This window comes from Eurosta solidaginis, chromosome 4 (assembly GCF_040869045.1).
Source record: "Eurosta solidaginis isolate ZX-2024a chromosome 4, ASM4086904v1, whole genome shotgun sequence".
Classification (NCBI taxonomy): domain Eukaryota; kingdom Metazoa; phylum Arthropoda; class Insecta; order Diptera; family Tephritidae; genus Eurosta; species Eurosta solidaginis.
Genome location: NC_090322.1, coordinates 62061627 through 62089436, shown reverse-complemented (window position 1 = coordinate 62089436; position 27810 = coordinate 62061627). Strand labels below are relative to the sequence as shown.

The 27810-nt window shown below is 37.5% G+C and overlaps 1 pseudogene; it reads right to left on the bottom strand.

The window, feature by feature from the left end:
• Positions 1–12370: 12370 nt before the first annotated feature.
• Positions 12371–27810, bottom strand: part of LOC137248520 (uncharacterized) — a 33588-nt pseudogene continuing 18148 nt past the window's right edge.

Here is a 27810-nt window from a genome sequence, read left to right as displayed (position 1 = left end):
AACTGTGTTGTTTCTTTGCGATTTTTCGAAAAATATTAGTAGTAGAAGTAGGAAGCAATCAGTTTACAAATCCCCGATAAGTACTGAACTATGTACATAAATCCTTAGAACAATTTTTTAAATTTTATGATGGATTTGGTAACTACGCCATGATTTATTAGTGTGACTGTACATATGTAGGTAATTTTATGAAAAGTACGGACACCAAGGAATTGTGCACTTTCGTAAACCTATGAACATAAGAAACCTAAACCAATTCAAAATCCACCGTTCAATGGGGAAAATTTTAGAATAGCATCCCCTTCACATAAAAAAAAGGTTTTTGGTGAAAGAGGGGGCTTTTCTGATCACAAATATATATAACTTAAAGTGCGCAAACTTATATTTTAAAAGTTATTTTTTGTTAAAATTTGCAAATTTAGCAATTTTCTATACCACTTTCACTTACAATTTGCACATTTTTCAAAGCCATTACTCACATATGTACATACCTACATATATAAATTGGCAACGATACACCTAAATTGCATTTGTGTAGGTATATTTCACATGTTATTATACTCAGTTGAGCAGAGCTCACAGAGTATATTAACTTTGATTGCATAACGGTTGGTTGTACAGGTATAAAGGAATCGAGATAGATATAGACTTCCACATATCAAAATCATCAGTATCGAAAAAAAATTCGATTGAGCCATGTCCGTCCGTCCGTCTATCCGTTAACACGATAACTTGAGTAAATTTTGAGGTATCTTGATGAAATTTGGTATGTAGGTTCCTGGGCACTCATCTCAGACCGCTATTTAAAATGAACGATATCGGACAATAACCACGCCAACTTTTTCGATATCGCAAATTTCGAAAAATCGAAAAAGTGCGATAATTCATTACCAAATACGCATTAAGCGATGAAACTTGGTAGGTGAGTTGAGCTTATGACGCAGAATAGAAAACTAGTAAAATTTTGGACAACGGGCGTGGCACCGCCCACTTTTAAATGAAGGTAATTTAGAAGTTTTGCAAGCTGTAATTTGGCAGTCGTTGAAGATATCATGATGAAGTTTGGCAGGAACGTTACTCTTATTACTTTATGTCTGTTTAATAAAAATTAGCAAAATCGGAGAACGTCCACGCCCACTTTTAAAAATTTTTTTTTTTTAAATTCAAATTTTAAAAGAAAAGTTAATATCTTTACAGCATATAAGGAAATTATGCCAAAATTCAACTCCAGTAATGATATGTTGCAACAAAATACAAAAATAAAAGAAAATTTCAAAATGGGCGTGGCTCCGCCCTTTTTCATTTAATTTGTCTAGGATGCTTCTAATGCCATAAGTCGAACAAAAATTAACCAATCATTGTAAAATTTGGTAGAGGCTTAGCTCCTAGGACGATAACTGTTTTCTGTGAAAAAGGGCAAAATCGGTTGAAGCCACGCCCAGTTTTTATACACAGTCGACCGTCTGTCCTTCCGCTCGGCCTTTAACACGATAACTTGAGCAAAAATCGATATATCTTTACTAAACTCAGTTCACGTACTTATCTGAACTCACTTTGTATTGGTGTAAAAAATGGCTGAAATCCGACTATGACCACGCCCACTTTTTCGATATCGAAAATTACGAAAAATGAAAAAAATGCCATAATTATATACCAAATACGAAAAAAGGAAAGAAACATGGTAATTGTATTGGTCTATTGACGCAAAATATAACTTTAGAAAAAACTTGGTAAAATGGGTGTGACACCTACCATATTAAGTAGAATAAAATGAAAAAGTTTTGCAGGGCGAAATCAAAAGCCCTTGGAATCTTGGAAGGAATACTGTACGTGGTATTACATATATAAATAAATATGCGGTACCCGACAGATGATGTTCTGGATCACACTGGTTCACATTTTGGTAGATATCTCGAAAACGCCTTCACATATACAACTAAGGGCCACTCCCTTTTAAAACCCTCATTAATACCTTTAATTTGATACCCATATCGTACAAACGCAATCTAGAGTCACCCCTGGTCCACGTTTATGGCGATATCTCGAAAAAGCTTCCACATATAGAACTAAGGCCAACTCCTTTTTAAAATACTCATTAACACCTTTCATTTGATACCCATATCGTACGAAACAATTCTAGAGTCACCCCCGGCCCACCTTTATGGCAATATTTCGAAAAGGCGTCCACCTATAGAACTAAGGTCCACGCCCTTTTAAGATACTCATTAACACCTTTCATTTGATACCCATATCGTACAAACAAATTCTAGAGTCACCCCTGGTCCACGTTTATGGCGATATCTCGAAAAGGCGTCCACACATAGAACTAAGGCCCACTCCTTTTTAAAATACTCATTAACACCTTTCATTTGATACCCATATCGTACAAACAAATTCTAGAGTCGCCCCTGGTCCACCTTTATGGCGATATTTCGAAAAGGCGTCCACCTATAGAACTAAGGCCCACGCCCTTTTAAAATACTCATTAACACCTTTCATTTGATACCCATATTGTACAAACGCATTCTAGAGTCACCCCTGGTCCACTTTTATAACGATATTCCGAAAAGGCGTCCACCTATAGAACTAAGGCCCACTCCAATTTAAAACACTTATTAACACCTTTCGTTTGATACCCAAATTGTACAAACGCATACTACAGTCAACCCTGGTCCACTTTTATATAACGATATTCCGAAAAGGCGTCCACCTATAGAACTAAGGCCCACTCCCTTTTAAAATACTCATTAACACCTTTCATATGATACCCATATAGTACAAACAAATTCTAGAGTCACCCCTGGTCCACGTTTATGGCGAGACCTCGAAAAGGCGTCCACACATAGAACTAAGGCCCACTCCTTTTTAAAATACTCATTAACACCTTTCATTTGATACCCATATCGTACAAACAAATTCTAGAGTCGCCCCTGGTCCACCTTTATGGTGATATTTCGAAAAGGCGTCCACCTATAGAACTAAGGCCCACGTCCTTTTAAGATACTCATTAACACCTTTCATTTGATACCCATATCGTACAAACAAATTCTAGAGTCGCCCCTGGTCCACCTTTATGGCGATATTTCGAAAAGGCGTCCACCTATAGAACTAAGGCCCACGCCCTTTTAAAATACTCATTAACACCTTTCATTTGATACCCATAATGTACAAACGCATTCTAGAGTCACCCCTGGTCCACTTTTATAACGATATTCCGAAAAGGCGTCCACCTATAGAACTAAGGCCCACTCCCATTTAAAACACTTATTAACACCTTTCGTTTGATACCCATATTGTACAAACGCATTCTAGAGTCACCCCTGGTCCACTTTTATAACGATATTCCGAAAAGGCGTCCACCTATAGAACTAAGGCCCACTCCCATTTAAAACACTTATTAACACCTTTCGTTTGATACCCATATTGTACAACCGCATTCTACAGTCAACCCTGGTCCACTTTTTAACGATATTCCGAAAAGGCGTCCACCTATAGAACTAAGGCCCACTCCCTTTTAAAATACTCATTAACACCTTTCATATGATACCCATATAGTACAAACAAATTCTAGAGTCACCCCTGGTCCACGTTTATGGCGAGACCTCGAAAAGGCGTCCACACATAGAACTAAGGCCCACTCCTTTTTAAAATACTCATTAACACCTTTCATTTGATACCCATATCGTACAAACAAATTCTAGAGTCGCCCCTGGTCCACCTTTATGGTGATATTTCGAAAAGGCGTCCACCTATAGAACTAAGGCCCACGTCCTTTTAAGATACTCATTAACACCTTTCATTTGATACCCATATCGTACAAACAAATTCTAGAGTCGCCCCTGGTCCACCTTTATGACGATATTTCGAAAAGGCGTCCACCTATAGAACTAAGGCCCACTCCTTTTTAAAATACTCATTAACACCTTTCATTTGATACCCATATCGTACAAACAAATTCTAGAGTCGCCCCTGGTCCACCTTTATGGCGATATTTCGAAAAGGCGTCCACCTATAGAACTAAGGCCCACGTCCTTTTAAGATACTCATTAACACCTTTCATTTGATATCCATATCGTACAAACAAATTCTAGAGTCACCCCTGGTCCACGTTTATGGCGATATCTCGAAAAGGCATCCACCTATAGAACTAAGACCCACGCCCCTTTAAAATACTCATTAACACCTTTCACTTGATACCCATATCGTACAAACAAATTCTAGAGTCGCCCCTGGTCCACCTTTATGGTGATATTTCGAAAAGGCGTCCACCTATAGAACTAAGGCCCACGTCCTTTTAAGATACTCATTAACACCTTTCATTTGATACCCATATCGTACAAACAAATTCTAGAGTCGCCCCTGGTCCACCTTTATGGCGATATTTCGAAAAGGCGTCCACCTATAGAACTAAGGCCCACGTCCTTTTAAGATACTCATTAACACCTTTCATTTGATACCCATATCGTACAAACAAATTCTAGAGTCGCCCCTGGTCCACCTTTATGGCGATATTTCGAAAAGGCGTCCACCTATAGAACTAAGGCCCACGTCCTTTTAAGATACTAATTAACACCTTTCATTTGATATCCATATCGTACAAACAAATTCTAGAGTCACCCCTGGTCCACGTTTATGGCGATATCTCGAAAAGGCATCCACCTATAGAACTAAGACCCACGCCCCTTTAAAATACTCATTAACACCTTTCACTTGATACCCATATCGTACAAACAAATTCTAGAGTCACCCCTGGTCCACCTTTATGGCGATATTTCGAAAAGGCGTCCACCTATAGAACTAAGGCCCACGTCCTTTTAAGATACTCATTAACACCTTTCATTTGATATCCATATCGTACAAACAAATTCTAGAGTCACCCCTGGTCCACGTTTATGGCGATATCTCGAAAAGGCATCCACCTATAGAACTAAGGTCCACGCCCTTTTAAAATACTCATTAACACCTTTCATTTGATACCCATATCGTACAAACAAATTCTGGAGTCACCCCTGGTCCACCTTTATGGCGATATTTCGAAAAGGCGTCCACCTATAGAACTAAGGTCCACGCCCTTTTAAGATACTCATTAACACCTTTCATTTGATACCCATATCGTACAAACAAATTCTAGAGTCACCCCTGGTCCACGTTTATGGCGATATCTCGAAAAGGCGTCCACACATAGAACTAAGGCCCACTCCTTTTTAAAATACTCATTAACACCTTTCATTTGATACCCATATCGTACAAACAAATTCTAGAGTCGCCCCTGGTCCACCTTTATGGCGATATTTCGAAAAGACGTCCACCTATAGAACTAAGGCCCACGCCCTTTTAAAATACTCATTAACACCTTTCATTTGATACCCATATTGTACAAACGCATTCTAGAGTCACCCCTGGTCCACTTTTATAACGATATTCCGAAAAGGCGTCCACCTATAGAACTAAGGCCCACTCCCATTTAAAACACTTATTAACACCTTTCGTTTGATACCCATATTGTACAAACGCATTCTACAGTCAACCCTGGTCCACTTTTATAACGATATTCCGAAAAGGCGTCCACCTATAGAACTAAGGCCCACTCCCTTTTAAAATACTCATTAACACCTTTCATATGATACCCATATAGTACAAACAAATTCTAGAGTCACCCCTGGTCCACGTTTATGGCGAGACCTCGAAAAGGCGTCCACACATTGAACTAAGGCCCACTCCTTTTTAAAATACTCATTAACACCTTTCATTTGATACCCATATCGTACAAACAAATTCTAGAGTCGCCCCTGGTCCACCTTTATGGTGATATTTCGAAAAGGCGTCCACCTATAGAACTAAGGCCCACTCCTTTTTAAAATACTCATTAACACCTTTCATTTGATACCCATATCGTACAAACAAATTCTAGAGTCGCCCCTGGTCCACCTTTATGGCGATATTTCGAAAAGGCGTCCACCTATAGAACTAAGGCCCACGTCCTTTTAAGATACTAATTAACACCTTTCATTTGATATCCATATCGTACAAACAAATTCTAGAGTCACCCCTGGTCCACGTTTATGGCGAGACCTCGAAAAGGCGTCCACACATTGAACTAAGGCCCACTCCTTTTTAAAATACTCATTAACACCTTTCATTTGATACCCATATCGTACAAACAAATTCTAGAGTCGCCCCTGGTCCACCTTTATGGTGATATTTCGAAAAGGCGTCCACCTATAGAACTAAGGCCCACTCCTTTTTAAAATACTCATTAACACCTTTCATTTGATACCCATATCGTACAAACAAATTCTAGAGTCGCCCCTGGTCCACCTTTATGGCGATATTTCGAAAAGGCGTCCACCTATAGAACTAAGGCCCACGTCCTTTTAAGATACTAATTAACACCTTTCATATGATACCCATATAGTACAAACAAATTCTAGAGTCACCCCTGGTCCACGTTTATGGCGAGACCTCGAAAAGGCGTCCACACATTGAACTAAGGCCCACGTCCTTTTAAGATACTCATTAACACCTTTCATTTGATACCCATATCGTACAAACAAATTCTAGAGTCGCCCCTGGTCCACCTTAATGGCGATATTTCGAAAAGGCGTCCACCTATAGAACTAAGGCCCACTCCTTTTTAAAATACTCATTAACACCTTTCATTTGATACCCATATCGTACAAACAAATTCTAGAGTCGCCCCTGGTCCACCTTTATGGCGATATTTCGAAAAGGCGTCCACCTATAGAACTAAGGCCCACGTCCTTTTAAGATACTAATTAACACCTTTCATTTGATATCCATATCGTACAAACAAATTCTAGAGTCACCCCTGGTCCACGTTTATGGCGATATCTCGAAAAGGCATCCACCTATAGAACTAAGACCCACGCCCCTTTAAAATACTCATTAACACCTTTCACTTGATACCCATATCGTACAAACAAATTCTAGAGTCACCCCTGGTCCACCTTTATGGCGATATTTCGAAAAGGCGTCCACCTATAGAACTAAGGCCCACGTCCTTTTAAGATACTCATTAACACCTTTCATTTGATATCCATATCGTACAAACAAATTCTAGAGTCACCCCTGGTCCACGTTTATGGCGATATCTCGAAAAGGCATCCACCTATAGAACTAAGGCCTACGCCCTTTTAAAATACTCATTAACACCTTTCATTTGATACCCATATCGTACAAACAAATTCTAGAGTCACCCCTGGTCCACGTTTATGGCGATATCTCGAAAAGGCATCCACCTATAGAACTAAGACCCACACCCTTTTAAAATACTCATTAACACCTTTCACTTGATACCTATATTGTACAAACGCATTCTAGAGTCACCCCTGGTCCACTTTTATAACGATATTCCGAAAAGGCGTCCACCTATAGAACTAAGGCCCACTCCCTTTTAAAACACTTACTAACACCTTTCGTTTGATACCCATATCGTACAAACAAATTCTAGAGTCACCCCTGGTCCATCTTTATGGCGATATCTCGAAACGGCGTCCATCTATAGAACTAAGGCCCATTCCCTTTTAAAATAGTCACTACCACCTTTCATTTGATACCCATATCGTACAAAATAAATTCTAGTCACCCTTGGTCCACCTTTATGGCGATATCTCGAAAAGGTGTCCACCTATACTTAGGCCCACTCCCTTTTAAAATTATCATTAACACATTTCATTTGATACCCATATCGTACAAACAAATTCTAGAGTCAGGCCTGGTCCACCTTTATGGCGATATCCCTAAATGGCGTCCATCTATAGAACTATGGCCCACTTCCTCTTAAAATACTCTTTAATACCTTCCATTTGATACACATGTCATACAAACACATTCCAGGGTTACCCTAGGTTCTTGTTACAACATGGTCATTTTCCCTTACTTTGTCTCCACAGCTCTCAACTGAGTATGTAATGTTCGGTTACACCCGAACTTAGCCTTCCTTACTTGTTTTTGCATTGTTTTTACTTAATATAAGTGTTTTTATTAAATCAATCGCGCTTTTCTAGTAACATGCACATTTATATATATATATATATATATATTATTTGCCGTCATGCAGTGAGCAGTGTTGCTAGGTTAGCCTTTTCGAGGCTAGATTTAGCCTTTTTTTTTTGCCTTTAGCCTCGAAATTTTGGGTTTAGCTTCTTGACTTTTTTCTAGCCTTTTTTACTCCGAATGTATTTTTAAAAATTTCTAAAATAAAATAATTTCAATGGTTCCTGTGAACACCTAATAATAGCCGTGTTTTTTAACACGCGTATATCCGTTTACGCTTAAACTTTATATTGACTGCTAAGCGACAAACTATAAATACACCTCTGAAATTGCTGCGCATAAATTTTGTCTTACTAAATTTCAATACGCATTATACTCAGATGTAACTGAAATATGTGTCTTTGTTTCACCCTCTACACTAATTCTATGTATTCTATGTGTGACCACAATTCATCGCAACTGATTCAGCTATATGTTATACCCTATGGCCATCAAAGCGTTGCGTCTCCGCTTTTCGGTACACCCTGTTGCTGTAGCTAGTTGTTTAACCACATCCGCTAGATGGGTCTCCCAAGCATTATCTAAGCGAGGATAACAGGCGTTTTTTTACACGCGCAAACGAAACGTATACGCGCGTGTTAAAAACACGGCTAATATGAGTTCTCTACAAAAGATGAATTCTTTTTCTGCTGAAAATTCGTTGAACATTTCAAAGCCAGATGTATTTTCTTACTTTGAAAAAGAGAAGTACAGTTATTCTTCAAGTCAAATAGCATTAATAGAGCTGCAGTGGCGAAAACTTATAACTATACAATGGAAAAATGTTTTTAGAACTTGTCGAATTAATATTTAGTTTTTTAGTATTACCACTCAGTAACGCGGAAGTTGAAAGAATTTTTGGTGGCATGAAAATTCTGAAAACTAAACTAAGGAACAAACTAAAAATTAAAATGCTTAATGCGCTGCTTAACCCTTTCGCGGACACACGAAATTTAGTAAATGTTATCAGAATGACACATGCATTTATTTGGCTTATAAAACCGATAATTGAATTCCGATTTCAGTTTTGGGTTTGTGGTTTATTGAATATTTAATTTTTACTCAAAACAATAAAATTATAGTATGTCGACATACACCGACGTGTCCTAGTTAGGGATTTTGATTTGTTATAGGGACACGTCGGATATGCTCGACGTCGGACAGAGCCGACATGTCCTATTTCATACAATATGATGTTACTGTGGGACACGTCGTCATTATCTGACAATAAAAGTGTATTTTTCTTTTTGTGTAATTAGGCTAAAATACAACAAATAATATGAAAGAATATTCAGTTTCATAGAATAAATGTTCATTTATTTAAAAAAAAATAAAAAAATTCGATTCACATTCCATTCATTTGGTTTTTGTGTACATAACTAAAATTAATGTTTTTAAAATAAGCAAAAAATAAAAATTAAAAAAAAAATCGATTTCACAGTCAATTCATTTGGTTTTTGTGTACATATATAAAATTTATGTTTATAAAATAAGCAGGTTATATATCTCCAAATACTTTTAAACTAAAAACTAATATATAAGAATAAAAAAAAGGGAACCTAAAAAAGTTATTCTAGATTTGACGATTGTTGTTGGTGCCAATCAGTAAAACAATTGCCAACACATAGTCCAGATTTAACTTCACAGCCAGCACATCGAACACTGGTTTCCTTACGAACGCCATTCTTAGAACATTGACGACATCGAATATATTGTTTTTTTGTACCTTTACGGGGTATGTTTTCCAAAAAATGATCAATTTGAATTGGAACTGTCAATCTACGTTTGCGACTAGGTTTTTCTGGATGAAATTTTGATTTCGGCAAATCTATCATAGCATATATCAATTCTTCTCTAAAAGTTAAAAATTCCATTTTTGATTTTGCCGGAAATCTTTTTTTGTACAACAAAAATGAATTGTGTACTGCCAAATCTAGCATTCGGAATATAAACTTTTTATACCACCGAATCGTCTTACGAGGACTTGAATAATAAGAATTCATTTGATCAGTGCGATCAACGCCACCCATAAATTCATTATATCTCACAATTTCAAGTGGTTTTGACTTTTCTACCCCAAATCGGTTCTTTGTTATAACCATCTGTGGACTGTAGCCGGTGGTGATACATAGGACATCTCTTTTGTCGTACCATTTTGATACATACACCTTTCCTTGTCTTTTCCAAATATACTGACCTGTTTTTAATTTCTTTTTTGTCACTTCAATTGGATTACCTTTTCGATTGCTTCCTAACGTGCCAGTAGTGTGAGTTTTGAGCAGCAATAAATCATGAGATAAATTTATACTGTTATAATAGTTGTCCAAAAATAGGTGATGACCCTTCCCAAAGTATGGAGTAACAAGTCGATAAACAATTGCGTCGATTTTTGAACCTTTCGTTGGATCTGGTTGTTTACCTTTATAAGTTTCAATATTTAAAACATAGCTGGATGAGTCGCATAGTTGAAAGAATTTTATTCCAAATCGTGCCCTTTTCGATTTAATGTATTGACGAAAAGCGAGTCTACCTTTATGGAGTAACAACTATTCATCTAGCACAATTTGCTCATACAGCCAGAAAGCAGCTTGAGAACTCTGATTTATCAATTTTACGAAATTAGATATTTTTGCCATATGTGACTCGCCTCGCACATGATTAGCAGTAAGACATCTCAAGATTTGTTCGAATCTTCTGCCGGACATTGTCGCAGAGAATGCCGGGTGATAGTATAGTGCAGATTTCGAAAATAACTGACGAATCTTTGGTACTTTAACTTGCCCTTGAAGTAGACACAAACCTAAAAATTTTAACATTTCAGGACGATCAACGGGTGAAAATTTCATCATCCTTTTGAATCTGCTACCTCTCTGCTGGTTACTTAATTTAAGTCCGTATTCATTTGTACAGCTAATAAGTAGCTCCATGATGTTGTTATTAAATACTTTATTGAAGACATCAATTGGAGACGATGTGTCACTTATTTCGATTTTTATAAGTTAATTTTTTTCAGTGTCAAAGCAAAAATAACACAGGGAAAAAGAAAGTAAAAAAATAAAACTTACCAAAAATATTACGTCCTCACGCAATGACACTTTTTTTGCAACTGTGCAAAAATACAAATAAGTACGTCGGCTATATCCGACGTGATGTTTTTGTCCCACTCACGAAAATTTCCGTTATAGTTAACAAAAAAGAAACAAAACAAATCGAATTGGGACACTAACTTAGATCTGATTGCTTCTGCATGGGCACACTTTAAGCTACTACATTTAAAACCAATGCAGTAGACGTCGCCTATGTCCGACGTGTTTATATACGATTTTTTTTCTATGTCGGCATATACCGACGTGTCCAATTTAAGCCATTCGTTGTGTCGGATTATGCCGACGTGTCCGCGAAAGGGTTAATATTAGATGCTCGTTAAAACGCTCATCTAAATGTTGTAATGACTTTGAAATTACCGATGATCTCATATCTATGGTAAATAGCCAAACTTTATACCCAGACTTAAGTTCTTCTAATTCTTTTGACGGGGAATATTTTATATAAATAGTTAGTTTGTAATATTTTTTTATGTATATACACATATGCAATCATTTAAAGTAATTCCATGTGCTAGTCAAGGAAAATGTGCCTGATATGTTTTGAAACAGGAAGTTATGCTTAAGTTATGTTTATAAGTTTTTATTTACAAATGTGTAAACTAAAATATAAAAAATTTAATGAATTAACCAAAAAATTTCTGGCCTTTTTTAGCTTCTTTTTTTTTTACTAAATTTAGCCTTTTCTAACCTTTTTTTTTGCCAATCTAGCTTCTTTTTTTTGCATCACCTGGCAACACTGGCAGTGGGTTTTACAGCAACAGCTCATCTCAATTCTCACGGGAATGCTCTGGATCATTGAGAGACTTGAGAAGCAGATGTCGTGAAATTTTCGCACGCGTGAAATGTGATAGGCAGATGTCGCCGCTGTTTTTCATTTAACTCATGCGGCGAAAGGCTAAGCAGCGACATCTATTTTTGAAAAAGTAGGTTTATTAAAGGCAGAGTTGCCAAACTAAAAAGAAGTAATTAACAAATTATCTGGCTCACAAATTGAACCCGACTTCTATCTGGATTTATCTGGCTCAAATCGTTGGTGTTGCATTTACATGCAAAATTATTTATCTGGCTCAGGATTTTGCCACCGGATGATGGCATTTGATGACATTACAAAGCTGTTCTGCTACATCAAAAAAAAAAATATATATATATATATATAAATATTACCTTACCACCTTTCAGTTAATAAAGAAAAAGGAAAATATATATTTTTACGGACTGTAGGTATATTTAATTGCCTCAATTAATTTCACGAATGGATCTTCGTGATTATTGCAAATTTTTTCTCTCCATAAATACTCTCAGATTCAATCTGAAAAATTGAGTGAGAATTATACGTGTTATCCTTCACGAAAAAGAGTGTAAACGCATGCCACTCCGACTCAATCCGCTGAGTATGCGTGCCATCTTCCGCCACAAAGGGGTTGTCCGGATCGCTGTGGTTCACTTTCCGATGCTCATACCCATATTCAGCCAAACAGTCGTACGCTTTCCAAAGGTCCGTATGTATCGCACTTCCTTCGATAACATGCGTTTTTATGAGTGGTATGAGAACCTCAACGGACCGAATATTCTCAGAACACACCTCCATTCGTATACGGTCGGTACCGTCTTGCATCATTCCCAACACCCAATGTACTTCGACCTGAAAAAAAAATTTGTAAACTATTTACGTGTAAAATATGATTTACTGGAAAATACCATCTCCGAACTAAAACAACTTCACAACATAGAGATGAAATTCATAGTAAAGTACGTGGATGACTTTTTTGCGGTTGTCAAACGAAACGACCTGGAATATTATTCTGAGCACGCTAAATAAGTACCATAATAAGCTGCAATTTACCATGGAAAAAGAGGAAAATTCGGTTATACCCTTTTTGGATGTTCTTATCCACAGGAAAAATTCCCAACTCATACTTGACTGGTACTCCAAATCCATCGCCTCCGGACGTATTATAAATTTCATATCATCACAACCCAAAAAATATAAAATAAACACAGCGAAAAATTTAATACACAAAATATTTAAGATAAGCCACCAAAAGTTCTGGGAAAAAAACAAAACCAAAATACACTCCATACTCACCAATAACAATTACCCGAGTCACTTAATTACATCACTAATAAAACAAGAGCTATCAGAAGGAAATAGAAAATGAAATAAAGCATCAACAGAGGTCTCAACGGAGACAAAGCAATACCACAGTGTCACATACATACCCAAGTTTACTGAAAACTTCAACCATAACATGAAGAAACAAAAACGAAATATATCCCTCGCCTACAAATCCAACAGCACACTTTCAACTATCTTTAAATGAACAAAAAGCCCCATAGAACCCCTACATCAAAACAACGTAGTATACGAGATTCAATGGACGGGGAGAGACAATGAGAACTGTGACAAAATCTACGTTGGAACAACAAAAAGAGCACTAGGAACCCGATTGGCAGAGCTCGATGCTGACATTAAGAAGAACAAGACCAGCACACAGCTGATATAAAGAACGCGAAAATAATAGACATAGAAAAGAGTGAAAGAACGAGATTCACGTTGGAAAGTCTACACATATTACGAAAAAGGGAGAGGAAAATGAACAAAAAAGAGGACACAAAATTTATTGCTGCTAGCTATTTGGCATGCTTATGACACTCAGTACGACAAGTGTACCTAAAGATGATGGTACCGATAAATCTTGTTTAGTTTATAATCACTTTGTTTTTGTGATTTTATAGATATGTATTAAATTATTTCTTTCTATGTAAGTTTTTGTCAAAAAAATGTTTGTTATAGTGATAAAACATGTCAAAATTAATTGTGTTCTATCATTTTTCGGTGCAAATTAAAGATTTAACACCTGATGATGCCAAGGAGTTTGGCGAAACGTTGGGTAAAAATGGAGGAAAACTAAAGTTTTTTAGTGTTTTCATTTCAAATCGAAAAGATCAGGAAAGCCTATAAACATTCAAATAATTAAAAACTGGTCAGAAAATTAAAAGAAGCAAAATATATACTTTTATTACCTTTATTATATTTCCTTTTAACGACTTTGCTCTCGTCGATCTGTAAAATAATTCCGGGACCCCAAACCTTCTTCGAGCTTCCTCTAGTTGTACCAGTAGCATATAGTAGCACTAGACAGGACTGTGCCCTTGAAAAAATACTCCTTCCGGACTTGCCACTGCTGCCAATGAAACGGGTGCGCGTACATTAAATAAAAAATTTATGACAGATCAATTTTTGCGTTTTCAAAAAAAGTGGCAGTTGCCCTCGAAATGTCGGCTTTTGACCGGCATACCCCTTTCCGACATCGGAAATTTCCAACGGTGTTGTTTCTCTTGCATGAGACCTGCATTTGCGTTTTATGGAGTCTACACTTCGAGGTCAAAACTAGGCCGAGTTTTTCTGCTAAGAGAATACACTGCTTGCGTGTTTTACATTCCCCGTAAATCGCGATTAGATTCCACAACTCATTTACTTCTGAATATTCGATTTTCTTCCACTACTAAAATACACATCGTCGTGTGTCACATCACTGCTAGTGGAAAGGATCTAATAAAAAATCACATTTGACACACTGGAACAAAAAATAATACAAAAACCTACCAACTAAAACAGTATTCATTTTGAAAAGTTGAAAACAAATTATAAAATAACAAATTAGAAGTATGTCTCACAAAAAGCACAAAAAGTATGTCTCACAAAAGCACAAGAAACAAACTAAATGGAAGAAAATGACGCTACTATGCAAAATCAATCAGTGGTGCCGACAAAAAAAAATTATGAGTAGGACACTTTTTCGCGTAGGTGCCCTTCGGCCGCGCTTATAAAAAATAACCCTTAGCCGGCCCAGCACCGGCTTCGCGAACCACAGTATTTCTGGGTATAACACCTTTCCGCGTAGGTGGCGTTCGGCCGCGCTTAAAAAAATTACCCTTAGCCGATCCAACACCGGCTTCGCGAACCACAGTATTTTTGGACAGAACAATTTTCCTCTAAGCGTCTAACATCACAGACGATTTTTTGCAATGAGGACGAACCAACTGCACCATAAAATAATAATAGGGGGCAGGACCCCCATAATCCTATTACTACTGCTACTGTTAATTTGTGGAAATGGATATGGTAAGACCGCACTTATTCTAGTTGGGGTTTTTTAGATGTGGCAGCCCAGGTTTTTAATGTTATAAAATATATATATATGTATACATACATATATAAAAGTGGTATAGAAATTTGCAAATTTTAACAACAAATAGCTTTTAAACTATAAGTTTGCGCACTTTCATTTGATATCAAGTTCCACCCCGAACTCGGGAGGTGCTAAACTAAATCACTGCCAATGTATTCATTGACCATGTTAACTTATTCATTCCGTATGTTCGCAACATTCATCTCCATTTAAGAATTTGTGGAATCGGTCTATTTTTGGAATATAATGTATATACTTGTTTTATATATTCGGACCTCGTGAAGTAGTATCAAACGAACGTGTTCCGATAATCTAAATTAACGGTTTATACGGAACACTTCCATGAATACTTAACGGAAAAGAGCTTTCCGAAACTACAGGAAAAAAAGATGAATACTCCCTGTGTAGCAGGACCGCACAAAAGCTGAACTCTTCTGTCAAAGTCAAGGCCGGAATATAAAGTTCTAAGACAATAAGCCATTTTCTTTTATGTGTTTTGTCAGTTCTTTGCGGATGCTGAGTAGAGTATTACCCCATGTCGGCTGCCTGTGCAAATCGCCCTTTTACAAAATAATTTCCAAAAATTTCCCATTTCAGGATTTGTCACGAAAACGCCCTATATTAGAATTAGATTGAAACGCCTTATCCCAGAATGCTTTTCATTAACTCCCTCTTATGCATTGAACTTATGCTCATATAGGGCGTTTTTGAAACAAATTTTGAGATAGTGTATTTTTGAATAAAATTCTAGCCTACTGCATTCTTCAAACAAATTCTGAAAGAATGACCAAACCAACATAACTCTTTATCGATTCGCAAAATATTTAGTAGAAAATGAATTATTTCCTCCAAACCCTGTTTGCATTTACAAATTTGTTATCACTACTAATATACTACTAAAGGTACTTTTCTACTACAGTTTTCGCTGAAGGTGGTTAATTAATTCCCGATTTTCCTTACTTCATAAAAGCTACCCGTCCAGATTTTCAAATCTGGGAGTGTCAAAGCTCTGTCGTCATTGGAGAATAGACCTCTAGTATTGAATCATGGATAAAGTAGGCTTCGGCTGTCAATATTTCTAGCGCTTATTAAAAAAAATGCCAGCATATGTTGCTACCTCGCTGTTTGCTAATTAGCACTGAAAGAAAAAGACTAGTAAAATCAACCGAAATACGGGCCAATTCAACCGAAATTTCTGTCAATTTTTATACATCGCAACAAGATGTTGAATACACTTCGCATAAATAGTTGATTCGTAATTGACCGTTTTAGTAGTCAAATGAACAAAAAAAGTTGTTGCGACAAAAAAAAAAAAATAAATGTAAGACGCGATAACCTCCGAAGAGATCTAAAGCCGAGCTTCTCTTCCAATTTGCGTTGTGCTCCTTTTTAATTTTTCTTACAAATTGGCGGGACGGGACCTACATGTTTTATGCCGACTCCGAACGGCATCTGCGAGGCAGATGAGTTTTCACTGAGAGCTTTTCATGCCAGAAATACACTCGGAGTGCTTGCCAAACACTGCCGAGGGGCGACTCCGCTTAGAAAAATTGTCTTCTAATTGAAAAATCTTATTTCTAAAATTTTGATGTTTCTTCGCCCGGGGTGTGAACCCAGGGCATTCGGTGTGGTAGGCGGAGCACGATACCATCACACCACGGTGGCACTTACTAACCGAACTTCAATTGGGCGCATATCAAATATGCTGGCACGCATTAAACATTATACACTTTATTATTTTGTTTTACTTTAGTATAAATGTTTGACATAACATTTTAAATAGAGAACTTGTAAGTTATAGAAAAGTAAAGAATCAAATCGCAGGAAGGTAATTCACCACTTGAGTAAGTTTACATGTAACTCGGCAAGTTTAATTTTCGTAACACTTTAAGTTGAAACGATTCCAAAACAACTCAAACTTTTATGTTGTCGGAAACATCAACATTAAAAAAATACGTTCTCGTGAGTGAAAATTCGTAAAAACTTGAACAAAATGTTAACAACTTTGGAAAATCCTGTTCGTTCAAACAAAACCTTGGCAACAAGAGGGCGGAATTTTGCATTTCGCTTGGACGAGAAGTTGCAAAATTGTACCCGATAGATAGGTGTCCGGGTTTTTTTTTAACAAATGGCACCATCGTCATAAGTACAAAGTAGTGAGCGCAGTGAGCGTAAAATTCTATTTGAAATTTGCTTATGTATTGACTGTTGATCGCTGTTGAAATGACCAGTGAGATCAGTTGTGTTAACAAAAAAATCTGTTAGATTGATTAGGAATCTGTCAATTTTACAGAATTTTGTTAACTTAAGAGCGAGAATTTCTGTTCTGTTGAAATGACTAAACTAATTTGTTCACTTGACAAAGAACTCGGTCGAATTAACCGTAATTCGATCAATTTCACCGAATCTCCTTTAAGTCAAGAACAACAGAACAGATTTGTTGATTTTACTAGCACCATTTCTTTCAGTGAGCGATTAAATGATCATTCAATCCATCTGCGCAATCGGGTTGTTACTTATACAGCCAAACTTTCAATTCTGAAGAGCCCATCTCTACATCCCCATCGAAGCGTACGAACGGATCAGGTATCACGGTGTTCTTGAATTAGGTTTACCCTAAAAGTTCATGCCCAACCGGCTTTTCTTCAGGTACGCATTCTAGCCATTGAATCGACTAGTTTCAGCTAAAAATTAAAATCATCGATGGAAGGGATCGAAAGTTAACAAAATTTGTATAGAATTATTTTTGTAGCAAAGCTTAAATCCCATTTTACATTATATCTTTTCAACCCTCCTAACTCTTATGTGACTTACAACAAACTTTGTGACTTCGCTATGCACATGTTATCGGCTTCTGGACAGGTGGGCCTTGATTCAGATTAGCAAACGCTGGGCCGATACAACTTCTTTCCGTGTTATTGACTACAAGCGGTCGGCGGAGCAATTGAGGTTTGTAAAAGCTGATCTACCCATGGTTATTGGAGTGTCAAGAAGGCACTAGCTAATGGAAGTCTACACAGTACTGGACAGCCCCAGCCATGTTACCTGTATGTATCCAGTTGTCCAGTCTTTGCGAGAATAAGGCAAGGAAATATCTCGATCGGAACGAGCAATGGAAAGCTTACGAGCCATTATCCAATGGTTGTTTGCTTTAAATTCTAAGAAATAGCTTTCTTTTATCGGTTTGTTGTAGGTATGTATATATCTGGTTCTTTATCCAAACCGGTTACTATGCTTGGTGGTAATTTTCTTATCTACATAACATACCGACACAGAAAGTACATACAAGCTAGTATAAACTCAGATTTGTCTATTTTATTGTTATTTAATGTTTCGTACTTTTTTTAAGCGTGACGAAACGTGATTGATCTTCACGGGAAACATTACATATTTCTCTCTTATGAACCGTACAGTAAACTCCAAACATACATATGTAAGTATGTATACATTTGTGCATAAACACACCCCGCAACAACTTGAATTCCAACCGAATGAGTCACATCAAAGAAATGTTAAGAGTTTGTTATCTACAAAAGAACTGTGAGTTTGTCCAACAGCTCACATTAAATCTAAGCAAGTTAAGTTCTTGTTGTTTTTGCTATTAGTTTTTACGAAGTTAAATTCATTTATATTTAATCTCCGTGTTTACATTCACTGTGTATTATTAAATGAGACCATATTCAACAGCTGACACTAGCCGTGTTTTTTTTTACACGCGTATACGTTTCGTTTGCGTGTGAAAAAAAACGCCTATCTTCGCTTAGATAATGCTTAGGAGACCCATCTAGCGGCTGTGGTTTAACAACTAGCACAGCAACAGGGTGTACCGAAATGCGGAGACACAACGCTATGATGGCCATAGGGTATAACATATAGCTGAATCAGTTGCGATGAATTGTGGACACACATAGAATACATAGAATTAGTGTAGAGGGTGAAACAAAGACATATTTCAGTTACATCTGAGTATAATGCGTATTGAAATTTAGTAGGACAAAATTTATGCGCAGCAATTTCAGAGGTGTATTTAAAGTTTGTCGCTTAGCAGTCCATATAAAGTTTAAGCGTAAACGGATATACGCGTGTTAAAAAACACGGCTATTATACCTACTAAAATTTTGTAGCTGCGAAAATAATGTCAGACTAGAGATAATACGGAGGATAACTCTTGCCAACAAGTGCTAATTAAGACTGAGTAGGCAATTGTCCTGATATAAGGCTGGGCATCATTGACGGTGTCGTTAGAATATGGGGAGGCAGGCCGTGGGAGTATTCGAGCCTGCAGAAAAAATGGGAGTCAGCAGCGCAAAGCGACAGTTTCTCACTACAGGTTTAATGGTTGCCTCCAAACTTCGGGACTAATCGAGTGCAGAGCGGGACAGTTGTACGAACAGCGCTTAAAGCCCCCATTACTGATACTTAGCATAGACTTGACTTGACTTGGCGTAAACTTGGCAACTTAGCCACGATTATACTCCACTTGGCGCATACAATCTGGCATCATAATCAGGTTTGAAATTTACTTTTAAATAAATGTCAATTTGTATGACAAAATGTCAAAATGACATGGAAACAAACAAATGGCATCTCAAAAAGTAAACGTCACTTAGAACTTACATAGAAAATCAAAATTCAACAGACTTCTAAGTCAAGTTAAGTTTGGAGTAATCAGTAACATGCAATGTTCATTTAACAGAACTGTAAGTGACAGTTCGCAAGCCAAGTCAAGTCTATGCTAAGTATCAGTAATGGAGCCTTAAGTCTGAGCTATATATGCATATGTATTTATACATACATATATATGTATGTATTTAAGTCAAGAAGTTCGGAAATTCCGTATTGCAACTACATACCTTGTGAAACTGCTCCTACGCTCAGAATCTCACGGAATTTTGAGATGTCATTTGTGGACAGACCTTTAGGAAACAGGGAGTCGATAAACTGAATCTAATTTAAAGGTCTGGTTCACGGATGGAGCATACTTAATCGCGAAGAAGCAAGAGCTCGCCGAACTTCAAGAAATCGATACCAATGGGATGCTACCCCAGTTTTGTTCAGGAAGAAATCCATTCAATAGAAGTTTGCGGTAAAGAATGCCTACGAAGAGGCGTATCCTCATAATTTTAGACATCCAGGCAGCCTAAGGCACACAGTCTTGCCCAATTACTTCTGAGCTAGTGGATGAATGCATCGGAGTTCTAAATGATCTGCGAGGGTTTTGTTAGATGGATTCCGGGACATCAGGGGCATGAAGGCAATGAACAAGCAAGCTACCTAGCCAAGCATGGTGCTATAACAGCATGCTATGGTCCAGAGCCCTCTAGGTACACATAAAGGCACAAACTATGGAGATCATACGTAACTGGGAAACAAAGGAGTTCAGGCAACCCTAGTTTGAATGCCCAGGGCAAAGACAGACAAAATTGTTTATAATCCAGCAGCGAGTGTACCAGCCAAACTCATTAATCTAAGCAGAGAGGTCCTACTCATTAATCTACGCAGAGAAGCCCTAATCACTGGCTACTATACGGGACACTGTAGTCTATGATACTAACTAAGCGAGTTAATAATCCGACACACAAATCTGTTGTGAGCTGTAGGATGAAACGCCAGTTCACATTCTATGCGAATGCGTCGCTCTGGCAAGACAAGAGTTGAGAGGTGTTGGTGGAGGAGGTTCTGATCTCCTTTGGTGCTCCCAATCGTTATCGCAAAACAGGGATAGTTGGTACGCTGTTACGCAACCGCCAAAGTCTAAAGGATTTTAAATGATAATGAGTAGGTTCTTACTGGTCACACACATGGTAAACTAAAACCTTTGGATCTTTGACCTCTCGATGCATCCTGAATTATTCAAATATGTGCTCAAGTCTATATGTATTTTGGATATCCAAAAAGTAAGCTCATAATTTTGATGATAACTACAGGCCGCAAGTAAATTGTACTATCGCACTGCAGACTAGCTATCCAAGCGTACATAAAAAATTATTTTGAAACTATGGCAACCAACAAGCAACGGAGAAGTGGTTGGAAACAAATAGCTCGACTAGACATAGCCGAATAAATTGCATGCACAAACTTCGCTAAGTTCGAAGCAAAAAAACTCTGTCAAGTGATATTGACATCTTCACCAACCAAAGTCCTTTGTAAGGTTAAGAAAATCAGCAACGAGGTTAAAGCTAAATAGAGCAGAATATTAAGAAGAGATGCACAGGACTGTAGTCAATGGGTGAACAACTGAGGGCGGAGATGATGGCGGAAGCAATATTTGTATCAAAAAAAAGAAAGGAAATTGTATGTAAGATGTAGAGCACAGAAACTTCGTTGACCTATAAATAAACTATTGCGAAAGCTGGCGAGAAGGATTTGCTGACTTTTAGTTAGCTATAGGGGTGAGTAATTGTTATTGCTGTTTGTCCTTTTTCAAATTACAAATATTTCTTTTTACCTACACACACATTTAATAATTTTGATGCACCCTGGTCTTGGGTTATTTTTACCCCACCACGCTCTTGAGCCTTAGCGCTTGAATATAGCTGCGGGTTATGGACTCTTCCCATTTCCTTCATGAGAGCGACGAGCTTTGTCGTGATCATTATTTGGCGCTCAACCATCTAGAAGATGTTGGCCACTGCTTAACAGTTAATCCCTGTTTCGTGATAGTTGACACCTATTGGGAGCACCAAGGGATATCAAGTCTTCTTTCACCTGCCTCTCCAAACTCAAGTAAAGTCTCCCCTTTCCTCTGCTTCCAAATATGGGTACCGGTCGGAATACTTTCTTAGCCGGAGCTTCTTAAACGATTCGTTTATTCGTTACACTATGTTCATATTTGCATAAAGCTCAGAATTACAGCTCCTTATATACTCGCCGTCGGCATCACGACCTTGAACACTCCCATCGTATTTCAACGCCGCCTATGATTCGGAGCCTTACATAAAGACGGAAGGGCGGCATCCCTCGACACTGTGGTATCTCAGGACTATCATGACGATTCATCATTTTCTTTGTCGATGTGCAGTATTGTTTGCAAGAAAGCTGCTCAGATTTCTGGGGCATGCACACCCTCGCAACATATGTAGCTTCACGTGATGTTAAGAACAAGATCCTTTAGACTATCCCAATCTGCCTCTGCGTGGTACTCCCGTGCAAGCTTGGCTGTGATGTTTTATTTCCTTCACAGTCCTTCGCTGTTTGTTGGTTTTAACGGTAACAAGAAAAGATGCGAAATAACACCACCAACACAACAACTACAAAAACAATAACAACAAATCTAAATCTAAATTTTATGGATTGTTCCGAGTTGTTGCTTCCAATCTCCATGGCTACACACAGCCACACAAAAAAGGACACAAATATTTACGCAGTGTTGCTAGTGGTGGTGGCTGCTACAAAGTGCTCTTGTTGCTTAATTGTTCTTGTTTTTTTTTTGTTCTTCTCCTATGAAATGAGTTTTCACGGCATTGCATGTTGTCTGAAACTTTTTGAAGCCAAAAGAGGTCGTCTCAGTGGCGGCGACAACAGCGTCGGTGGTCGGCAATGGCAATGGTTAGATGTCTTGTCAATCCTGGTGGGTATTAAGTAGCAGTGAATAGAAAAACTGCCTTGAAGTTGGCAACGCGATGCTAACATTTATCTTTATTTACAAACAGCAACAGGACGGGCTAAGGTAACGACTCGAAGTTATTACATTTTAGCCCAGATTAGGAGGTGAATAGTGCTGATGGGATGGGTATTTTCTACTGGAAAATAAAGAAAATGTATGTGTAGGCGTTTGGGTGTGTGCTTGAGTGTCATGTCCTAGACAACTTAAAGTTGTTAGGTGTTTGGGCGGTTATACTTAGCTGTGAATTTATTGAAATTTATTAAATTTGTTTGGCGCCATTACCTCGTCCTTGCCAGCTACTAAATACATAAGTAAAGTTTGTTCGGTTCCAAATTTTGGTACCTGAAGCAAAATAATTGAGTGCGTGGATTTAGATGCGAAATTTCGTATGCTGTGAATTGGGGCTTCTTCGCATTTTTATTACACTCGTCGCTTTCGGCTCAAACGTAGCCACCCACATATGTAAATAATTTGTTATTAATGTCAGTGGTACGTAACTCAATAGCTTTTATACAAAGTACCCTACTTCTGGATTAAGAAAGATTTTAGCACAAGAAAAAAGATGCATACATTAAACGAAGTGTGGGATCTAAGCTATTTGAATTTATTTTACGCCACTGAGCGTTTAGTTGTCATACTTTGACCCCAGATCGGACAGCTAATCCGTGTTTTAATAAATAATAAGCTATATCAAGATTAATTTCAATCGGAATCCAATTGAACCTCAAAAAAATTCACGAGTACTTCCTACATCCCCTCAACTGTAGTTAGGTACTATGTTACTTTGAGTTTCGGGCCTGCAAATTGGCCTTCGATAGAAACACCTTATTGGCCGGAGCATCTTCATTAATTCACATAGAATGACCTTTCAAGCGTAGTCCCTAAATTTTAAACTGCTGAGTCTCTGCAAAGCTCGCACTACTCACCACTAAATTTACATCCTGTCTATTGAATGTTCCGTGCCATAGGTATATGTCGAGGTAAATTGTATATATATTAGGTAAATTGTCGAGGTGACGAGTTTTTATACATATGTAATATTTTTCCCAGAGAACTAATTCTCTCTTGCATTTTACTGTTTTTAAATTTAATTTTCGCCCTCGATTCAATTTCTAAGACTTTTTGTGAAAGAATTCCTCCTAACTCCTTCAAAAATTATTCGTTTTCAATTTTTCCTGCTGTTCTCTTTAAGTCAAGTTTTTGTCCCATTTTAGGACAAGAACACTGGTTTGGGCCTCCGTACGAGAAACATTCTTAATTTTTTAATTTTTTAAATAGCATTACCACCGCGCTAAACGCCATTAACACGCAGAGAAATTGGGGATTAAATCAAAAACCCAACCATAGACCAGTACTCGCTGCGCTAGACCTATAAAAAGCTTTTGATACAGTCAACCACGGCATGTTTCTACAAGACTTAGAAGGAGGAAGGGAGGACCTCCAAGTCCCCAAAGGTGGACCGCAAGCAAGTCTGCAAGCATCGGTGCGATTCAGGAACATAACATCTAAGCACAGAAGAGTTAAACAAGGGATACTACATGGTGGTCTCATATCCCCGCTTTTGTTTAACTTCTACATATCGAAGGTAGCTTCGTCACCAGAAGGAGTCACCATTGTATCCTACGCATATGACTGCACAACAATGGCTACAGGCCCAGGCCCACACATCGATGAGCTTTGTAATAAAATAAACAGCTATCTCCTTGATCTCTCCAGTTGTTTTGCCTCGCGAAACCTGACATTGTCACCGACCAAATCATCGGCAACCTTATTTACAACATGGACACGGAAAATGTCGACCATATTGTACATCCACGTCGATAACATTACGATACCGACTGTCTTAAAACCAAAAATATTCGGTGTAACGTTCGATAAGAATCTACATACATTTTGGCGAGATGCAATAGCAATTGTACCTAAAATCCAGAGCTGTAATAAAATCCTCAAATCTCTTGCCGGCAGCACTCGAGGCAAAGCCAAATAAACGCTCATTACCACTTACAAAGCAATTGCCCGGAAGATTGCATGCTACGCGTCCCCGATATGGTCTCCAAGCCTAAAGGTTTCTCACTGGAAGAAAATACAGGTCTGCCAAAACACTGCCCTCAGAGCCGCTACGGGCTGTCTTCTTATGTTTCCAGAACATCACCTACGCAATGAGGCGAGAATACTCCCCATTAGGGAGAGAAATGAAATGCTGAACAAACAGTTTCTGTTGAATACCAGCTGCTACAACAACAACAACAATACCCAGAAACCTGGGCATTCCAACAGACATTTGATTGATGAGGCCACAACTCCCAAGGGCTTAAGTGGTCTTCTCCGTAAGTATTATGAGGAAATACAACACCTGAGAACACAGCCGTATGAAGCAATAAAATACAAGCAGGTCCTCAGTGATATATACAAAAAATCGTCGGACCTCTATGCCAGGAATTGCACGGCGAATCCCGTTCTTAAAGAAAAATACCCAGAACTCGCAGAAGATGAACGCAAGCTCAACTTCGATCTGGATACTGTAACAGGTTAAACTCTTACTCATCAAGAATCAACCCCGACATACATAATGTATGTCATGCTTGTAATGTTTCCCCACATGACACCAACCATCTCTTTAATTGCAATATGGAACCAACGCCTCTAACACGCCTCTCACTATGGTCCACCCCTGTTGAAACTTCAAGTTTCCTTGGACTCCAGTTATAGGATATTGATGACAATTTATGATCGGTCGCACATATTGGATAGGGCGAAGCACTGTTACAAACAACAACAGCCGACATTTTTCTTAAGCATTTCTGGAGTTTCATTTTATATGGCTTTTTTGGTTTTCTTAATACTCCAGCGGCTCTTGGAGCAAAGATTGTCGTCAATCGTAGTCATATATAATTACTTTGAACTCGGCAGCCACAAATAGAAATTATAACACACTAAAGAAACATTTTGAAATCAAGTAAAAGGACGCGGTACTCCGGCGACAGCGGCGTTCGTCATTGATTGTCGGGCCGCTCTGTCACGCCGAAATAACGACCCTCGTAACATAACGAGATAATCTACTTGTTCGAACTTAGACCTAGTTTACATATAACGAGATTATCTTAATTTTAGTTCTTTACTCCTAATCGGTAATTATATAACTAGATTTCCTTCAATAATCGGTAATTATGAACTATTTTTAGGGTTGCGGACTTTTTTCATAGAAAGAATTAGACCTCTAGATATGAGCAGAAAATAAAAGAGAAACGTTAAAATTTGACAGAAAATAATCTTGTTACCAGAGATGGAACATATGTAAACGCGCAGATTATCTTTTGAAGATTTGTTGTAAGATTAAGACATGTGTAAACATCATCATAGCTCAAAATCAGTAATGAAATAACTAAATTTCCCATATAGAAATTGGAACCTCGCTAATCGGTAATTATTTACGATACTTTTCCCATAAAGCCCTGAACATGAATGCAAAAGAAAAGGAGACACGCTACGTTTATCAAGTGGAATACATTCCCTATAAAAAAGTACTTTTCGTAATTTCTGCCCCATTTTAACAGATAGAAGCTTTGAATTTCAAACAATGCTTACATATATTACAAAAAAATGTTGTCTAAAAAAATCACAGAGATCGGTCATATATATAACTTATATCGCATGTTTGCAACGCATCAACAACTACGGTTTTTGAGGTTGCGTATTTGCCATGACGCACAGTGTTTCGACTTTATGGAGTTAGGTCGAAAAAAGTCAAAACCATTATAGTTGTGCTCCTATATTAACTTAACCACTGAAATTGGATTATACAGAAGCCCTATGCTTCTAATACTAAAAACTTGAGTGTGTGTATGTGTGTCTACATATACATTAGGGTGCTTTAAAAGAATTTTTTCCCCAACTCTTACCCTTTTAAATCCTTTTTATTGTAAAGATAGTTATACTTTGTCTCACATTTGCTCAACAGTCGTTTATTTAACAAAAATACAACTACAACATACTTCTATATAAGGTTATAATTCACTTAAGTATTTACTGTAAATATATATTTCAAAACTAGCAATCGTCTCTGACTTTTTTACACAGATAACACCTGTAATATTTAACACATAGTAGTAATATTTAAAAATAGTAGCGAAATTCTTTTTATTTAATAATTTTAGACAAAGTGGAACAACGTGACATCAGGACAAGTTTCAAGCCATGCCTTAGTTGTTGTAACGTGGCTGAATGCGTTTGTAACACTTCAACCATCGTAGGAGTGCGAGTTCAAATCCCACTCCTGGGAGAAAAGGCTTTGAAGAGATTTACAAGGTATAATCGAAACAGATGTCGCCTTGTCCGTCCTGATGTCACGTGGTTTAATTTTTCCCAAATTATTAAATAAATTATAAGTTAAAAATTGCTTCAAATAAATGTTTCATACATTTAAAGCAATAAGGGTTATCCCCGCTTAAAATAAATAAATAAAATAATAAAATATATTGAAGAGCAATGATTTCCCGAACAACATTATTAAAACATTAATTAAAAATGCAAAATCTAACAAAGGAATACAAAAATCAGAAAAACCTACCATTTTTAGATCCGTAACATATATACCGCGGTTATCAGAACGACTCGCAAAGTCTGATTGCTATGACGGAGAAAAAGTTAAAATTGCACATAAACCTAACAACACATTAAGGTGTTTCTTTAACAAAACAAAATCAAAGATACCCGAAACCGAAAAAAGTAATGTCATATATAAAATCCCATGCGGCGGCAAAAACAACGAACCATGTAACAGCGTTTACGTAGGAACAACAAAATCAAAATTAAAAACCAGATTGTCACAACACAAATCAGATTTAAAATA